This window comes from Acomys minous (genome assembly GCF_964271855.1).
Source record: "Acomys minous genome assembly, chromosome: 11".
Taxonomy (NCBI): domain Eukaryota; kingdom Metazoa; phylum Chordata; class Mammalia; order Rodentia; family Muridae; genus Acomys; species Acomys minous.
In genome coordinates, this window is record NC_140492.1 from 59,214,238 (window position 1) to 59,233,891 (window position 19,654).

General features: G+C 45.6%; 2 protein-coding genes across 5 annotated transcripts in view; both read right to left on the bottom strand.

Annotated features, from left to right (window-relative positions):
- Positions 1–18,892, bottom strand: part of PCYT1A (phosphate cytidylyltransferase 1A, choline) — a 41,074-nt gene extending 22,182 nt beyond the window's left edge. Inside the window, exons 1-2 of one of the 4 annotated variants that reach the window (XM_084802180.1) lie at positions 18,594–18,720; positions 5,745–5,798 (exon numbers count right to left, since the gene is read on the bottom strand). The gene's annotated coding sequence lies outside the window, so the exon portion shown is untranslated. Of the gene's footprint in view, positions 1–5,744; positions 5,799–18,346; positions 18,539–18,593; positions 18,751–18,774 lie in introns of those variants that run through there. The other 3 variants (XM_084802182.1, XM_084802179.1, XM_084802181.1) reach the window with 3 other exon arrangements.
- The window catches only part of TM4SF19 (transmembrane 4 L six family member 19), a 190,227-nt gene that overhangs the window by 143,349 nt on the left and 27,224 nt on the right, over positions 1–19,654 (bottom strand). The gene's annotated exons all lie outside the window — the stretch shown is intronic.

Genomic DNA, 19,654 nt, shown 5'->3' on the forward strand with positions numbered 1-19,654 from the left:
ATGCCAAGTACTTACCCGCTGCTTGCTTCCCCTTGCTTCATATGCCTGGCGCATATAGTGGGGGGTAGGGGGCACTGCTGCCAATTCCCCACTCTGTGTGTGTGTGGGGAGTATGAAGCAGGGAGGAGCAAGTTGCACAGGGAGGAGCAAGCTGCACATGTTTCCCTGTACCTTGAAGAGGAGAATGTGAGTGTGGATCAGCTCTCCACCAGAACCTGCCCATTCGACTCAGAGGGCTGCACGTCTTTGGGTTGAGTGTGAAGCACACCTTAAAGGGGCAGTGTAGGCTGGCACTGGCTGTCTGCCGCCATTTAATAAAGTGCCTGGCTGTCTGTACCCTGCCTACAAATAGACACATGCCCGAGTCTGCTGCACAGGGTGTGCGTTGAAAGAGGGGTAGTCTTATACATACGGAGAGTATATTCAATTTTAACTGGAAAAGTTGGGGATCATCTTATACACTCAGTCATCTTACATAAAAATACGGTACATAGCGTGTGCCATATAATGCATACTATGTTTTTACGACATTGAGGTATAACTGTCATACATTAAACTGCACAGGGGGACTGGAAGATGGCTCAGTGATTAAGAAGGTAGACTGCTCTTCCAGAGGACCCCGGTTCAGTGCCCAGGACCCACATTAGGCAACTAATAACTGTCTGGAACTCCAGCTTCAGAGAGATCTTATGCTTCTGACCCCTTTCACACTACACACACATGCACACAACCCACAAACACAAACACATACATAATTAAAATGATAAACAAAATTTAAAATTAAAATGCAACTTAAAAAATATAACTACAAGGCTGCCTCAGGGAGGCAGAAGCAGGCAGATCTCTGTGAGTTCAAGGACAGCCTGGTCTACAAAGCCGGTTCAGGGCATCCAAGGCCACACAGAAAAACCATGTTTGGAAAACCAAACCCAAACAAACAAGAACCCAAAAATCCCCTAGCATGTATATTGCACAGTAATGCACCTGTGACATCAGACTTAAGAACACCAGCATATCTACCACCTTCAAGTTTGCTTATGCCGCCTCGTAACCTATCCATCCTTCTCAGGACCAACACTGAGTTAGTCACAGTCTGCTGAGAGCTAATGGCAGATGGCATCACAATGATGGAAACACACTCAAAAGGCAGGAATCACAGGGAGAGGCCAAGGCTGCTTTAAGGCTGTGTTTTTAAAGAGACTCTGGCTTCCATAGACCTATCTTAATACCTACTGAGGACAGGGCCTCCCATCGTCACACTCCCACACTAAGGACCATGCCCCACATAGGAATGCTAAGGGGACCCACTCAAAGTCTGTCTGAACCACAGCATTCTGCCTGTTGTACCCAAAGTTCAGATCTATCTGTTCTGAAACAACCCAGGCCTATATGTGAGGACCAGCCCCAGTGTACCACAAGATGGAGGAAAGAAGCAAACGGGAGCTGGAGAGATGGCTCAGTGGTTAAGAGCACCAACTGCTCTTCCAGAGGACCAGGGTCCAGTTCCCAGCACCCATGTGGTAGCTCACAGCTGCCTGTAACTCCAAGATCTGACACATACACATACATGCAGACAAAACACCAATGTACATAAAATAAGAATAAATAACTTTTTCTAAAAAAAAAGAAGCAAACAGACCTAAGTTGTACAGAATACGACTTACTGAAAGACTTACAGAAGTATGGTTATAAGCAGCATCAAAACCAGTTAAATCTTGCAATTTGGGTCAAACAGCGGTGGGGGGTGGGTGTTAGTTATGGGTCAGGACAAAAATGACTATGGTAGCTGGAATGTACTGCTTTATCTTAAGATAATTACTAAAGAGCTGGGAGTGTCCTTGGACCAAGGGTCCTATGGTAAATCACTACATGTGACTCTGGTGATTTTTATTTATTTATGGTTTGCTGGGAAGGACACAAAAAGATTAGGTATGGCTAGTCACGTCAGTCCGTATCCTTATCACCTCACAATGTGAAATGCTTTCACTCCACTGCACAAGCGAAGACGTAAGTGCCAGTGCCATGTAAAAATCCCAAGTCTTGTCGGAAACTTGAGGCAGCTACTTCTATTTGTGACTCCCTTTAAAATAATAATCAAGTTACACATACCCAGGATAAAACGGTGGGAGAGGGACAGAATAGATATCCTGTTCCGAAAGAAAGCTAGTAGGAAGGAACAAGCAGTCCAAAGTCAGTCTGAACCACAGCAAGGAAGACACCCTGAAGGCCAAGCCCACAGCTTTCTCACTTTGCTGAGGAGTGGGTCTCCAAGACTTTGCCGCTTATCGCCCGGGACTGCTGGAAAGCTCTGCCTGACAGGCACGACACGCTCTTGATTGCTGTACCTTTCCGGGGTCCCAATGGATGCTCAACATACCTAACCACACTAGAAATGGCCTATCTGGGTTCTCCGAGGATGTTCCGACTACATGAGAAACTTCTACCTGGCCTCCGAGGCTTTCCTTTGAAATCTGAGTAGGAGGCACTATGACCCCATAACCCTTGCTTTCTGCATACCTGCATACAAAGCACACAGACACCAAAGTACAAGCTGTACCTAGACCCATGTGATTCATGCTGCAGACACAAAGTGCTCAGCCAGTCTGAAACAGGGAAATGAATCTAAGGCATCTCCTCCCCAAGGCACTTGCTGCAGTAACTCTGTTCTGTAGACCTCTGGCCTATGATGGAGGAATAACCTAATTTCTCAGCCACACTTTCTAATTGTCCCAACACTAAGCAGCATCACTCCTGGCACACATCTTCCTAGATGCAACCTTTCATGGTCTAAGTTTGCTCCTTCTCTGGCTGTACATCTTCCAAGTCTTCCCACCTTGCTTCCTTTGCTCCTTAGCCTCACTGTAAATCTGTGTAAAAGTAGCCAATAATCCCTGTTTCTCAGGAGGGATACTTTCCTGTTTTAAAACCCCTTCTACCAGGGGCTGGAGAGAGCTCAGTGTTGTCTTAGTCACTGTTTCTTTTTTCTTTCCTTCTTTCTTTCCTTTTGGTGTTGTGTTTTGTTTTGTTTTTGACACAGGGTTTCTCTGTGTAGGCCTGGCTGTCCTGGAACTCACTCTGTAGACAGGCTGGCCTCTAACTCAGAGGTCTGCCTGTCTTTGCCTCTTGAGTGCTGGGATTAAAGGTGTGCACCACTTAGTTACTGCTGTTGCTGTGAAGAGACACCATGGCCAAGGCAACTCTTATAAAAGCAACCGTTTAATTTGGGGCTTGCTTACAGTTTTTGAGAGTTAATGATTATCATAAATAAAGCAAGCAGGCACTGAGCAATAGCTGAAAACTTTACATCCTGATCCACAGGCAAAGGACAGAGAAGAAGAGAAACTGGGCCTGGCATGGGCTTTTGAAACCTCAAAGCCCACCCGCAATGACACACCTCCTCCAGCAAGGCCACCCTCCTAATCCTCTCTAAATAGTTCCACTAACTGGGGGCCAAATACTAAAACATATGAACCTGTGGGCCATTCTCATTCAAGCCACCACAGTGGTCACAACACTGGCTGTTCTTCCAGAAGACCAGGGTTCAGTTCCCAGAATCCACATGGTTGCTCAGAATTGTAACTCTAGTTCAAGAGATATGATGTCCTTTTCTGGCTCCACAGACACTACATGTGCATAGTAACCATACAGGCAAAACATCCATACACATAAACAAGAAAAATAAAAATAAAAAAATCTCTTCGGGGGCTGGAGAGATGGCTCAGTGGTTAAGAGCACTCTCTGCCTGCTCTTCCAAAGGACCCGGGTTCAATTCCCAGCACCCACATGGCAGCTCACAACTGTTTGTAACTCCAAGGTCTGACACTCTCACACCAACACACATAAATTAAAATTAAATTTTAAAAAATCTCTTCCACCAAACTGGGCCTGATATGGAGGTCTGTAATCTCAGCTACTTAGGAGGATGAGATAGAAAAATGAAGTTCAAGGCCAGTCTCAGCCACAGAATGAGTTCAAGACTTAATTTTAACTTTCCATTCCCAAAGGCTTTGTAGCCAATCTGGTAATTTCTTGCTACAGTGTGACAAGAGTGGCTTTTCATCCAGTTTCCAATGAAAATCATTTCTGAGCCAATGGCATGGCTCAGTGGGTAAAATACTTGGCTCAGAAACCTGATAACCCAACTTTAGTCTCTAGATCCCATGGTAGGCAGAGATACTGACTACCAAAAGTTGTCCCCTGACTTCCAAACATACACCCTCTGGGATACACACACACACACACACACACACACACACACACACACACACACACACACGCACGAGAGAGAGAGAGAGAGAGAGAGAGAGAGAGAGACAGAGAGACAGAGAGACAGAGAGACAGAGAGAGACAGAGACAGAGACAGAGAGACAGAGACAGAGACAGACAAAGACAGAGACAAAGAGACAGAGACAGAGACTAATACGCTTTAAAAACCCATTTCTTTGCTGATGTTGTAGGGTGCACTGAGTTGGACACCAGGTGAGACGCCCTGTAGTAATAGTGATCACTTGCAGTGGGCACACTGAGGTAGAGACACAAATAAGCCACAGAACAAAGGAAATCCCTTACTTTTCTGAGCTCAGTAGATTAGTGAAGGTAGGATATACGGTACTGGTTAGGAAGTTAATCCTACTGCTGCATTGCATGAACATGCTGGGCAGTGTATAAAGCATGACCTATTCTCTCTCCAGGGGCAGAGTCTGGTATCTAATATTAGCAAGCTCACTCATTCATACCAATTTTCTGTATTAGTCCATTTTACTTTACTATAATGAAATACCTGAACCAATTAATTTATAAAGAAGCTTTTTGGTTCAAAGGTTGGAGGCTCAAAGGCTAATCTGGTAATGATATATATATATAGTTTTTCTGTATAGCCTTGGCTGGATTCACTTTGTAGACCAGGCTGGCCTTGAACTCATAGAGATCTGCCTGCCCTGCCTCCCTAAGTGCTGGGACTACAGGCATGTACCACATTGCCAGGCTGGCCCTTTTTTCTTTTTTCTTTTTTTCCTTTTTTCTTGTTAAGATTTATTTACAACTTGGTGGTGGTGCCATACACCTTTAATCCCAGCATTTGGTTAGCAGAAGTTGGTGGATCTCTGAGTTTAAGGCAAGCTTGGTCTACAGAAGGAGTTCCAGGACAGCCAAAGCCAGGACAGACAGAGAAACCCTGTCATGAAACACAAAACCCACCTTTATTAATACTGAACATTTATGTAACACTTGCCTGCCAAAAGCATCTTAAAATTATTATAACTCTCGGTATTAACAACTCTTTTTCTTTTCGTGGTTTTTGAGACAAGATTTCACTGTGTAACTGTCCTGGACTCACTTCATAGACCAGGCTGGCCTTGAATTCACAGAGAGCTGCCTGCCTCTGTCTCCTGAGTTCTAGAAATAAAAGGGTCAATGAGACACCACATCCAGCCCTATCCACACCTTTAATCCCAGCATTCAGGAGGCAGGGGCAGGTGGATCTATGTGAGTAAAAGACCAACTTGGTCTACACAGTGAGTTCCAGGATAGTTAGGGCTCCATAGAGGGAAATCTTGTAAAAGAAATAACCAAGTAAATAAACAAATGAAAAATAAAATTCATTCAGTTGGCATAAAAAAGCGCTAGTATATAATTTATTAATGTAATCTAGGCTATATATTAAAGAATCAAATAATTATTAATGTATCACATTGGATAAGGCAGAAACTCTGTGAAAATGGAGGCCAAAAAAGTAGATTACTTACTGGAAGATGTGGAACACAGGTTTTAACAGAATCTTATCTGTTTCCAGGAATTATCTGCAAAGGGATTGGGCAGTTTAGGGGCCACTGTATTTTGGCAATGCAAGACATTCCAGGATAGAGTGTTCCTAGAAATAGCACTATAGCACAGAATAAGGTCAAATGACACCAACTGACCTTTACACTTAAAAAGTTGTAAGACTCACTCCTTTTAAAAGCTCATTTTTAAGTCACAGTTCTGAAAAGGTTCGCTGCTCTTTGTTCTAAACTGCTGAGATAACTTAATCTTGAATGCATCTACCATGCTAGCTCCTTATCACAACTTCACATAATCAAATTAAAAAAGCAACTTTTGGCCAGGCATGGTGGCACATGCCTTTAATCCCAGCACTCAGGAGGCAGAGGCAGGTGGATCACTGTGAGTTCGAGGCTAGCCTGATCTACAAAGAGAGCTCCATGACAGGTAGGGCTATTACACAGAGAAACTCTGTCTTGGAGGGAGGTGGGGAAAAGGCTACTCAGCTATTAAAAACAAGGAAATCAGCCAGGCCTGGTGGTGCACATCTTTAATCCCAGCATTTGCGAGGCAGAGGCAGGCGGATCACTGTGAGTTTGAGGTCAGCCTGGCCTACAAAGTGAGTCCAGGACAGCCAAGGCTACACAGAGAAACCCTGTCTCGAAAAACCAAAAAATAAAAAATAAAAAACAAGGAAATCCTGAAGTTTGTGGGCAAATGGATGTAACTAGAAATCATAATAACCCAGACTTTGAACACTAGCCCAAAAGAGATGTCCCATGAAAGTCTTCACTTACCAGGGGACTGGGACAGGTGTGGGGACCTCCTATTGAGACTCTAGGTGAGAGAAGTGTGGGAGAATAAGGAAATAGAAGGATCCAGAGGGTCCTAGAAACCTACAAGAAGAACATCATGATGGGCAGATCTGGGCCCAGGGGGGTCTGCTCAAGCTACTGCACCAACCAAGGACAATGCATGCAGTAAACATTGAACCCCTACTCAGATCTACCCAATGGACAGGACATTCTCCACAGTTATGTGGAGAGCGGGGACTGACTCTGACACGAACTCTGGTGCCCCATATTTGGCCACTTCCCCTTGGTGGGGAGGCCTGGTGGCATTCAGAGAAAGAACAGGCAGGCTACCAAGATGAGACTTGAAAGGCTGTGACCATACAGTGGGAAAGGAGATCCCTTTCTGTCACAGACCTAAGGGAGGGGAATAGGGTGAAAGAGGGAGGGAGGAACGGGAGGACACAAGCAAGGGGATAACTACTGAGATGTAATCTGAATAAATTTTTTTAAAAAGCAACTTTCTTCTGCTTCTTCTTTCTTCTTGTTCCTGTTTGTTTGTTTGTTTTGTTTTTGTCTTTTGTTTGTTTGTTTCTATGTAGCTTTGCTGTCCTGGAACTCAGAGAGATCTGCCTGCCCCTGCTGGGATTAAAGGCATGCGCCACCACTGCCCAGCCAACTTCTTTTTTGAGACAGCGTCCCACATGGTAGCCCACACTTGCCTGGAACTCACTATGTTGCCGAGGCTAACCTTAAACTCACAACAATCCTCCTGCCTCAGCCTTTGAGGTGCAGGGATTATGGGTGCAGGCCACCACATCTGTCAAAAGGCTTGGTTTTATGATTTCAATAAACAGAGCACCCCTGAAAATGTTGTTCAGAGTAGATGTGTATCTCCATAGAACAGTGTGATGTATCAATAGAGCCCTCCTTTCCAACAAGCACCCCAAATTTCCTCAGATAAAATACAATAAAGGAGTTTTACCAGCTGGGCATAATACAGCACACCTTTAATCCAGGCAGGTGGATCTCTGTGAAACGAGTTCCAGGACAGCTAGGACTACACAGAGAAACCCTGTCTCAGAAAAACTTAAAAAGTTTTATCTTCAGAAAATAAAATATAAAATATATTTGGAATTCTTAATAGTATGTGAGTATGTGCTAACAAATAGTCCACATTCCTGTATGGCAGGCAGCCCTAAAGATAATGATGCTAAAACAGTGGTTACAGTAGCCATAGCTAATAGAGTACTCCCTATCTGTCAGGAAGTTACAAGCCTCCTGTGCATATTAAATACTGTAACCTCACCACAATCCTACAAAGCAGCTCCAGCCCTCATCCTCATTTTATACAGGAGAAGACGGAAGCACAGCAAGGTTAAATGATAGCGCTGAGCTCCCCCACCTCCCACAGGGAAAAGGCAGGCTTTTCTTTTCTGTGCTCCAATATAATTAGGAACTCTCTACAGTCTGTTCTCAACCATACCACCACATCGCTTTTGCATACTACTGTGCCAAGCAGGATTTAACTTCACTTTTCATAAACACTAGGCTCCCTTCCCAGAAAGCAGATCATTAGCAGAGTAGGATCCCAATTAAACTGGGATTTAATTCTAGGTCCTCCCAGCTCCCTAACTCTAGGAGGCTTAAAGTTTCTTCCGGTGATTAAGAAAGGTTGCAATAAAATATACTTAATTCCGAGTCATGGTAAAGATCAAATAAGAAATCACACTATAAATCCTAATTATAGTGGATATTTGTTGTCTGCCTTTCCAAGCATGCAAGCTCCTGACCTAAAACAGACCTCCTTTTCACTGGGAGGTTCATTTGCTGCGTGTGCCTTCTCCCTCGCCCTAGCAACGGATCCCATGTGCCAACCCTAAACCAACCAGCTATCATGCCGCAGCTAACTTGTTCTGGAAGGGGAGGCAGTGGCATATGACCCAACCCAGCCCACACAGAAGAAACGGGGCTATACAGATGAAAACACCTGGACAAAGCTATTACTCCTTATTTTATATATTTGACCCTCAGAGTGTGACTTCAGGAACGATTCTTGGGACCAACTTAGCCGCTGTCTTGTAACTACGAGGAAAGAGCAGGAAACAGCATAGATAAAGCAGGCCTGATGGTGAGAAGCCAGACCCAGAACTATTTATTATGACAACCAATAGATTCTCCTTTTGCCTAAGTCAGCTAATATCAATTTGTTCATCACTTACAAAAAAATAATAAAACTATGAATCATAACTCATAATGAATGCAGTGTCTAACAATGACTTCTTCTAGTGCCCAGGAAGCATTCAATAGTTAATTCAACAGGGAAGAGTCAGGGAGGAAAGAAGTTGAAGACAGAACACAGAACTCCCTCATTAGCTCTACAAAGAGAGCAAACACGCCCCACCCCAGACAGAGTTTCTCTGTATAACAGTCCTGACTGCCCTGGAAATCAATTTGTAAACCAGGCTGGCCTTGAACTCAGAGGTCGGCCTGCCTCTACTGCTCAAGTGTTGGGTCGGGCTTCCCTTTTAATGCATTATCCTTCATAAAATTTTTCAAAACAGCTGTAACAAGAAAAGTTGCCAGCAATGGAGCGCAGCGTCTGTAAGGCCCCACTTTCCCCACCTCTGCCTACTCAGTCTGACACCGTCAAAGTCACAGACTCTCATCTCCAGCATGCATTCTAACCATGGACATCAGGGTCACCTCCTTCCGCCCGGCCTACTCTCTGCATCAGTGTCTCCCAAGTGCTCTCAAGACAGTGCAGTGTCCGTGCCTATCTCTATCCAGACTCACCAGACTTGGCAGCGCTTTGCTGACTCACGCCCCCAGTACACACTGACTGCCTGGTTCTTCACTGTTCCAATGCATGCCTGCTTGGACACATCGACTCAGCTAGAGATATGCAAATGTATATGTGGGGGTGGGGTACCACGGGGGCGATAGGGATGGACCTAGCCAACTGGCTTTGGGGGAGGGGGGTCAAGACAGGGTTTCTCTGTATAGTCTTGGCTGTCCTGCACTCACTTTGTAGACCATTCTGGCCTCAAACTCACAGCGATCTGCCTGCCTCTGCCTCCTGAGTGCTGGGATTAAAGGCGTGTGCTGCCACATCCAACTAGGCAAGTGTCTTGACAAGGGTCAGCCTCTGACGTGGACTCTTTTCCACTCATTGATCACTTCCTCCTGGCAGGGGCGGCCTTTCCAGGCCACAGAGGAAGAGGACGCAGGCAGTCCAGAAGAGACTTGATAGGCTGGGGTGAGAGGGTTAGGGGAGGAGGGGAGGGAAGAGGGATGGAGGGTGGGACTGGGAGATGAGGGAGGGCCTACAATAGGGATGTAAAGTGAATAAAGTAAAAATAAATACATTTTTAAAAGTTTATTTTTAAATTTTTTCTTTAACATTGTATGTGTGCACATGCATGTGTGTGAATACGTATGTTGGTGTGTATGTGCCACAGTATATGTGTGGAGGGTAGAGGACAGTTTGCAGGAGTTGATTCTCTCCTTCCACATGTGGGTTCCACAGATGAAAATCAGGTCATCAGGTTTGGTGACAAAGCCTTTATTCACTGAACTATTTCTGTCTACTGAACTTGTCCTACTAAGTACTTTTTCAATATGAGTGTCCTGAAGGAGACACAGGCAGGCCTCTGTAAGAACAGCTTTAGGGACTCTCACCCAAACCCTTCTATTATACTTACTGCTATTAGATCTTGCAAGCACCTCAGGGCAAAAAAAGGAAGTGGTTCAAAAGCATGTGACAATCTAGACAGTGCCACCAAATTTCAAGAATTCAAGTTAGATCAATCACCATAGGGAACTATCTGCAAAACCTGAGAGACGGACCGTTCCTCAGCAGCTTGTTCATGCTTCCGCCATCGGAGTGAGCGGGCTAATTCCGTATGTGGGACCTTTACCTGTGTCTACCATGCTGAACCTTAATAAGTGAATCCCAAGGAGTGTATCAACCACTCTGGGCATTCGTTAACTATGCCGTCCACTCAGGCTTTGCAGCAGCAGCAGCAGTGTTCTTGGAAAGGTTTTTGAAGTTGAAGGGACGATGGCCTACCCCGCAATGAGGAGGAAAGACTGTATGCACGAAGCAGAACTCCTGGGTTGGGTGAGCAGGCTTCCTGGCAGGCCCGGGATGGCCCACTGGCTGCTTTTGTAAGGGTGAATAGTTGCAGAAGAGACCGTGGGACCTGCAAGCCCAAAACGTTTACTGACATAGTCTATAAGTTTGACTAGTCAGATTTGTAGATGAAGACAGAACTAGTTTTTATTTTGTTTTGAGACAGGGTGTCTGCATGTAACCTGGCTGTCCTGGAACTTGTTATATAAACCAGGCTTGCCTTGAACTCACAGTGATCCTCCTGCCTCAACCTCTGAGTGCTGGAATTAAAGGTGTGTGCCATGATGTCCAGTATCAGAATCAGTTTTAACAGACCATCCATTGATAAACTTTACCTAGAACTATACAAGAGTACTAGGAATAGGTTTATTTCAATACATCATCCTACAGGGCTAGTGGTACTGTAGGGCTTGTGATATGGCTAAGTGGGTAAAGATATTGCCGTGCAAGCCGTTCAATTCCTGACATCCACATAAAGGTAGAAGAAAAAAATCTTAACTCCACAAAGTTGTCCTCTGACCTCCCTCCACACCTCTGCTGTGACACAGGTATACACACACACACACACACACACACACACACACACACACAAATAAGAAGCAACATGTTTTTAAAAGTATACCATAATTTTTTAATACAGGACTAATGCAACTTATATACTCCCTCATATGTATCACACTACAGAGACTAAACAGTCGGAACTTTTAACTGTAAAGGTGAGTGTCTTAACATAGTTGGCATTAGTTCCAACCTGGAGCCCAGTGCCACAGGCTCCAACACTTGAAGTCTGAAAATTGTCCCATCTAAGATACTAGCTTTGAATTTGCTCTCCTCCCTCTAATTTATTCAAAGACACCATTGCTCAACAAACACAAAGTGGGTACTAGCTCTGTGTCAAGCCTGAGTTAGCCACTGGAGCAAAAGAAAGCATCTGCCTGGACCTGAAACAAAGTCAAGTGTTACAGGAAAAAGACTCACTCAGAACTCACTATGGACACTAACATTGGGTTTTTTTTTCTTTTTCTTTCTTTTAGTTCTTTTAAGGGTTTGGTTTTGTTTTGTTTTTTGAGACAGGGGTTCTCTGTGTAGCCTTGGCTATCCTGAACTCACTTTGTAGACCAGGCTGGCTTGAACTCACAGAGATCCACCCGCCTCTGCCTCCTGAGTGCTGGGATTACAGGCATGGGCCAGCACACAAACTTTTTATTTTAATTTTTATTTTATGGGTATGAATGTTTTGCCTGCATCATATGCCTGTATACCATAGTTGGGCCTGGTGCCTGAGGAGGCAAGAGGATGTGCCACATGCCCTGGATCTGGACTTACAGATGGCTGTGAGCAGCCGTGGAGCCTCAGTCTGTTGAAAGAGCAGTCAGCATTCTTAACCACTGAGCCACCTCTCTATGGCCCCCACGAATACTAGCTCTTACACTTGAACGCTCTGCTGGGCTGGCAGTGCTAGAGACCAGAGGTAAGGACTTCAAGCTTGCTAGGCAAGCACACTACTACTGCACAACCCAGGTCCAGACAAGCAATATTACTTTGCACTATTCTTCAAAAGACTCAAGCTGTGTATGATGAGCAGTGGCTCATATTTGTAGCTGCAACACTTGGGAGGCTGAGGTAAAAGAATTTTTTTGAGTTTGAGACAAGTTTGGGCTGACAAATGAAACAGTATCTCCACTCTCTCCCCCAAAACTGCTAAACAAACAAAACTAGCCGATGAAGGTTCAGTGAGTAAACACTATTTAACTTATACTCTTCCTGAGGTGGGTAAAATTCCTCCAAGGTAGTGTATGACAGAATTCAGAATTTAAACCTAACATTTTATACATTTGTTTTCACTTACTTCTAATAGATTCACCATTACCTTTAGTGTGATAGGAACGTGAGCCGCAACAATAATGGCACATGTATTAGAAAAACAGATTTTTGAGCCAGGTGTGGTGGCGCATGCCTTTAATCCCAGTACTGGGGAGGCAGAGGCCAGCCTGGTCTACAAAGTGAGTCTAGGACAGCCAGGGCTACACAAAGAAACTGTGTCTTGAAAAAACAAAAAAACCAAAAACATTGGAGCTGGAGAGGTGGCTTAGCTGTTAAGAGCCAGGCCAGCCTGGTCTACATAGTGAGTTCCAGAATAGCCAGAGAAACCCTGTCTCAAAAAAAAAAAAAAAAATCAATCAACCAATAAATAAATAAACAAATCTTCTTTTAAGAAACACATAAACTGTTACAGTATGCACTTTAAAATGTTTTGTTAAATATATTACAGTATAATTACTTCTTTTATAATTCTATGATTTTACTTATATTTTTTAAAAAGTAGTCTACTGGTGTACAGGCTTTTATTCACAGCATTTAGGAGGTAGGGGAAGATGGATCTCGTTGAGTTTGAGGTCAGTTTGGTCTACATAGTAAGTTCAGGCCAGCCAGGGAAACACACTGAGACAAAGTTACTCTAAGCTCAGTATGGTGGTTTGTATCTCCCAAAGGATAGCAGAAACAGAGGTATCAGGGTCCAAGGTCATTCTCAGCTACACAGGGAGTTGGAGGCCAGCCTAGGCTGGATGAAAGCCTCCTCAAAGCAAAAGAAAACACATCCTAGCTCTCAGGAGGCAGAGGCAGGCAGATCTACAGAACTACTCCTAGGGCCGTCAAGGCTACCCAAAGAAACCCTGTAATGAAAAACTAAAAAGGAAACATTCTGAAAACAGACTTCGTGTGATTTCATCATACCACAAAAAAGAACCCTATTCTGTGACCAAAAATGTAAGCAAATAATCACAACTCAGGTAAATCTCAAAAACCAAAACCAAACCCTTTTCTAGGAGTCATACACTCATGTTCTCAAGTACAGAGAAAAAAGCATGCCACTATTTTTAGCATCCCTCATGTCAAAAGTGATTTGTAAACAACTTTGAATGTGATGTAACAGCCTTGTAGATCTGAGGGTTCCCCCACTGCCCTGGCAGTCATCCTAGTTCAAAAACAGAAAGCCTTAAACTAATATAACTTTCAACTTGTGATTGCAACAGAGTTGCGGGAGGAGAGGATGGGGGGTGGACCAGGGTAACGCCCTGCTATACGCCTACCTACAAATACAGATAATTCAATTATTTAGAAAATCTAAATATAAAATAAGTATAGAAAATAATCCCACTGGGAGTTTGATTGTGCTCCAGTGAGTACATAGGCAACACAAATTGGACTTGGGTTTTTTTTTTTCCTGTTCTTTTTGTGGGGAGAGGTCACAAGGGTAGCAGTTGGGCCTGGGAGGGCTGGGAGGCGAATGAGGTTGGAGTGCATTATATGAAACCCCAAATAGAAACAATCTGTCCCATAATCAGAGTGAGTCAGTGTTAACAACAGACTAAAGTAGCCTGGGACTTCAGAATCCAAAGTCCACCTAATGAGACCACTCTCCTTAAGAGGAGGTCCCCAAGAAAAAGGAAGGCTTTCATGTTTACACAGGAGAAATCAGAAACTGGGGTGGGGAGCTCACTCTCCCTCAATCAAGTCATCTTGGTTTTCACTGAGGCTGGCCCCAAACTCCATGCTGCCAAGGATGATCTTGAACTTCTGATCCTCCTGCCTCTACATACAGCCCTGCACCATCACAGCAAGCCATTTTGCTGGCTTGTTTCCAAGGACATTTGCAAATCTGCCTCGGTTTAAAAAAAAAAAAAGACAAATAAGAAGCAAAAATCGCCTTTAATCCCAGCTTTCGGGAGGCAGAGGCTGGCAGATCTCTGTGAGTTCAAGGCCAGCCTGGTCTACAAAGCAAGTCCGGGACAACCAGGGCTACATAAGAGAAACCCTGTCTCAAAAAACCAAACAACAACCGCCTCCCCCCCCCCCCCAAAAAGGCAATCATTTCTCAAGAGGAGCGAAGCTGTCCCCAAGCCCATGTCTCCTCCTCTATAAACAGTTCAGCTACAGCCAATCTCTTCTATAAAAAGGTATAATCAGTCAAGCATAGACTATTTCCTCAAACCTCAAGCTATCACCCACTTACTTAAGAGCCTTCCCGACTCTCTTTACCTATTGTAAAGTATATAGTGAGAAAGGACAGCTATTAAGTAGGTACCCAGATTCAATGTGTGTGTGATTAAGTTAAATTGTAGCCCAGGCTAACCTCCTGCCTCATCATCCTCCTTCCTAAGTGATAGGATGATACCCAACCACAGCTGGCTTTCAAATTCCTGTTAGATTGTTTTGATTTGGTTTGGGACTGGCTCTCACTCCTGGCTGTCCTGGACCAAACACACAGTGATCCTCCTGTCCCTGCCTCTCAAGTGCTGGGACTAAAGGTGTGTGCTGCCATGCCTGGCTGGATGTTTGTTGTTGTTGTTGTTGTTGTTTTTTTTAAGCACTGTGTGGCACAATCAGGACAATCTTCTACAAAGGGCTCTAAGAGAGGAGGAAGTACAGATGGGCATAACAACATACTCCTGTGATTCCTTCATTCAGGAAGCTAAGGCAGGAGATCGCTATATGTACATATGTACGTATAGATGGTTGTTTGTTCTGGGGCCTCACTTTGTAGTGGCTGGCACGGAACTTGATAATGTAGACCAGGCTGGCCTTGAACTCAGAGGTCCAACTACCTCTGCCTACCAAGTGCTGAGACTAAAGACATGGGCCGTCACATCTCCGACGGCCAAGAATTTAATGCCAGCCTGTGCTACATAGTGAGTTCTAGGCCAGTCAGGAAAAAAAGAAATCTTATCTCAAAATAGTTTAGGGAGACCACACTCACTGTGAATAGTTTGAACTGCATTACCCATAGCCCTCAGGAAAGAGAATGAGCGGAAGATAAAACCAGAAGCTACAACTTTAATTGAATTAGGTGCCAGGCTTAGCCTACCGTGCATTAACCATCAAGTGAGAGAGAAGATCATCAAAGCCGGTCCATGCCAGACTCTGATGACAGTGACACTCCCACAATCATCCTTCAGCCCCTTTCTCCCCCGTGCCAGTCATCATCTATTACCACTGTACGAGACCAAATATTTTTAATATTTTTCATCTATTGTTAACACTCCCTGTGTATGTGCATGTTGGGGGGTGGAGGTGTATGCACGACATGTTACATGTTCAGGGTACAGCAGCGTCTCTCCTTCCACTGTGTTTGGGTTAAATCCAGGTAGGCAGGCTTGCACTAGGGTAAAGCTCCTTTAATCCAGGTAGGCAGGCTTGCACTAGGCTAAAGCTCCTTTAATCCAGGTAGGCAGGCTTGCACTAGGCTAAAGCTCCTTTAATCCAGGTAGGCAGGCTTGCACTAGGCTAAAGCTCCTTTAATCCAGGTAGGCAGGCTTGCACTAGGCTAAAGCTCCTTTAATGACCCAGCCAGCTCCCTGGCTCCCTGGCTAGATGCTATTCTTAATTTTTCTTTAAAACCAGGTCTTAAGCCGAGCAGTGGTGGCGCACACCTTTAATCCCAGCACTTGGGAGGCAGAGGCAGGTGGATCTCTGTGAGTTGGAGGCTAGCCTGGTCTACAGAGTGATTACAGGACAGCCAGGCCTACACACATAGAAACCCTGGAGCGGGGAGGTCTTACTGCTATGAGCCCACAGGTGTTGGAATTATAGGCATGTGCTGCCATGCCCGGTCCTAGTATCTCTATGCAGTCCTGGCTGTCCTGGTACTCAATATGTAGACCAGGCTGCCCTTGAACTCACAGAAATCTCCATGTCTGTACCTCCCAAGTGCTGAAATTAAAAGCATTTGGTACCATACCTGGCCTAGATGTTTTTAGTAGCAATTCTATTTACTTTTAGAATCTCTAAAGATCACAATTGAACAGAATATGCTCCCTGCCTCTATTTTACTCTTAGCAGACTGTTTTCTGTGTTTTCCCTATCTTCAAAGTTTCTCCTTCCTCAGTGACTATTCCTAGCAGCTTTTCCTATAACAAGCTCCTGTATCCTCTTTGCCTCTGTGACTATCTCCATCCCTGTTTCAATACAGCTTTAGGCTCGCCCAGCAAAGATCCTGAGCTTTAGTCCTCAACCATAACTAGTCACCTCAATTACGATCAAAAAGCCTTCCCCAGTTAAGCCACTCTTTTGGAGCACAGGTCCCTGTCCTAACTCATCTTCATACTTACTTCCCTGCAGTTCCTTTTTTTTGGGGGGTGAGGGTAATGGAGGGGGGATGGGGAGGTTTTGAGACAGGGTTTCTCTGTGTAGCCTTGGCTGTCCTGGACTCGCTTTGTAGACCCAGCTGGCCTCGAACTCACAACGATCCATTTGCCTCTGCCTCCAGAGTGCTGGGATTAAAGGCGTGCGCCACCATGCCCGGCTCCTGCAGTTCCTTAATCACAGAATCATTACAGGAAGAAAAATTCAGAAATAATCCAATCCACTGCTCCCCAAATGAAAAAAGCAGCAACAGCAAAAACCTGGACATGGTAGTGCACATCTTTAGCTTCAGTCAGAGGGACCTCTAGGAGTTTGGGGCCAGCCTGGTCTAGAGTGAGTTCCAGGACTGCCAGAGCTACACAGAAATCCTGTCTTGGAAAAAGAAAGAGAGAGAAAGAAGGAAGGAGGGAGGAAGGGAAGGAGGAAGGGAGAAAGGGGAGGAGGAGGGAGCAACAGAGGGTAGGAAGAGAGAGAAGAGAAGAGAAGAGACAGGGAGGAGAGGGGAGGAGAGGGAAGGGGAGGAGAGGGAAGGGGAGGAGAGAGGAGAGGAGATAAGAGAAAGAAAAGTCAAAACACACAAATGAAAAACAAAATCAAAACACCTTGAGCCCACCAGGCTGAATTCCAACTCAAAACACCTCTGCCTCAGTCTTCTGGTGCAGGAGCGATGGGGAGTTGGGGGTTGGGGTGTCAGGATTCTAACTGTGTGTCAGCCCATCCAGTTTCCAAACTTTACATTTTCCTGCGTACATTGTAAGATGTATGAAACTAACTTTACATCATCATTGCAAACATAAATCCTTGCTATGTGAACATGGTGGAAACTTCTATTCTACTCCAGTTGCCTTTCTATTCGGTTGCCATCCACTAAACTGCCTTCTCAGCCCACAGTCAACTGGGACTCAGGAGTTGGAAGACAGTAACTCGAATCTGAACTTCCGATTTACTAATGAAGCAACTGTAACTCGGTGGTTAATTAAGTTTCTGATCCAAGAGGGTGCACCCTTGTAATCCCAGCACTCCGGGACGCAGAGGCAGAGGCAGAGGCAGAGGCAGAGGCAGAGGCAGAGGCAGAGGCAGAGGCAGAGGCAGAGGCAGGCCGATCTCTGTGAGTTCAAGGGCAGCCTGGTCTACAGAGTCCAGGACAGCCAAACTTACACAGAGAAACCCTGTCTCGAAAAAAGCCAATAAACGAATAAATAAACATTTTAAAAAGTTTCTGATCCACGGAAGTTTGCCCATAAAATTCAAACTCTTGTCTGCTAAGTCTCACACACCAGTGCGGTTTCTACTTAAGACTTCTGCCCTAGCACTCACTCACACTTTGTACACAAACACAACTTCAGAGCACCAGCCCCAATTCCTGACCTTACGTTCTTCTCCAAATCAGCCCCCAAAGTCACTGCTCGTTGGTGAGCTCGCCCTCGTGGCCGTCACTTCATTCTTCGTCGGGTCAGTGCCCTCAGTCACTAGCCATGGAGCAGTCAGTCGCCCCTCGTAGTCACTGCTGCATACTTACTCGGTCATGGTCCCGTCGCAGCCTCTGCCTCGTGCTCTCCGAGGCCAGAGCCCCTCGCATTTACTGCTCCGGGGTCGCAGACCCCTCACAAGCGGCCACTCCTGGGTCACAGTCCTCCTGGCTGTCACTGGACCTCGGTCACAGTAGCTCCTGCTTCACACTTCCCTGGCTGTCACTGACTCACTCTTCACTCACAGCCCCCTCACGGTCCCAACCCGCAAGCACACGCTCCCCCGGGGTTCCTTACCGCAACTCCCCCGGCCTCCGGTCCGGTCCGATTCCTTCCCCGCGCCGCGTCACCGACTAGCGAAGTCAAATAGGTTGCGGGGAGACGCCCGGGAAACATCTGACCGGACTGCGGACCGGAAGTCCCGCCTACCTCCCGCCCTCTTGTCAATTCCACCACTGCATCCCTGAAAAACCACAACCTGACATAGTAGTTCCGCTTCCAGCAGGGCCGGGCCGGTGAGTGACGGAACAGAAGCGCTGGAGGCGTGGGTCAGCGGCCCCGGAATTCCGGATGTGTGGCGCCTCCTGCGGGCCGCGGCGCTCGCTCGGCCTGTGGTCTCCCGGCGTCCCTTGCGCCCGCCAACCCTTGCACTGGTCACAAGGGTGGCCCCGACTCCCCACCTCACCGAAGAATCCAAGCCCGCTAGCTACGTCCAGCGAACAATCGGGTCTGAGCTCACTTTTCTTCCGGTAATTTTGACCTAGGTTGACTCACCAGAAAATGAACCCCAAGAATTGACTGAGCAAGAGTAGAGGCGAGGGCAAAAAAGCACAAATGTGCAGTCTCGAGAACGAACTTCCTACGACGAACTTTTGTAGGGATTTTGTTTTATAGACGTTTCTTTTCCTCTTTTAAGATTTTTGTGTGTGTCCACGGAAGCCATAAACAGGGTAGCAGGTATCTTGGAGCTGGGGTTAACAGCCCTTGTGAGCCCCTTTTCGTATGCTGGACCCTGAACTCCAGCCTTTTAATAGAACAGTAAATGCCCTTTTAATTCTTGACCGAGGAACTCTCCAGCCCTTTTGCGAGGCGGGGTGGTGGTGGTAGCTTTTGTTTGGGGATTACAAACAATTAGACAAGGTCTTAGGCTGTTGCCTAGACTAGCCTGGAAGTTACTGTGTCTTACGCTGGCCTTGAACTTGCAGTGGCCCTTCTGCCTCCGCCTCCACAATGTAGGCATTAGCCACACCCTGTGGGATTTTGTAGATGTAAGGCAAGTGGGTACATACGTTACAGAAGATGGGAGGAAACTTGAATGTATTTTGTTTGCATTTTTTACTTAAAGATAATTGAGAGGA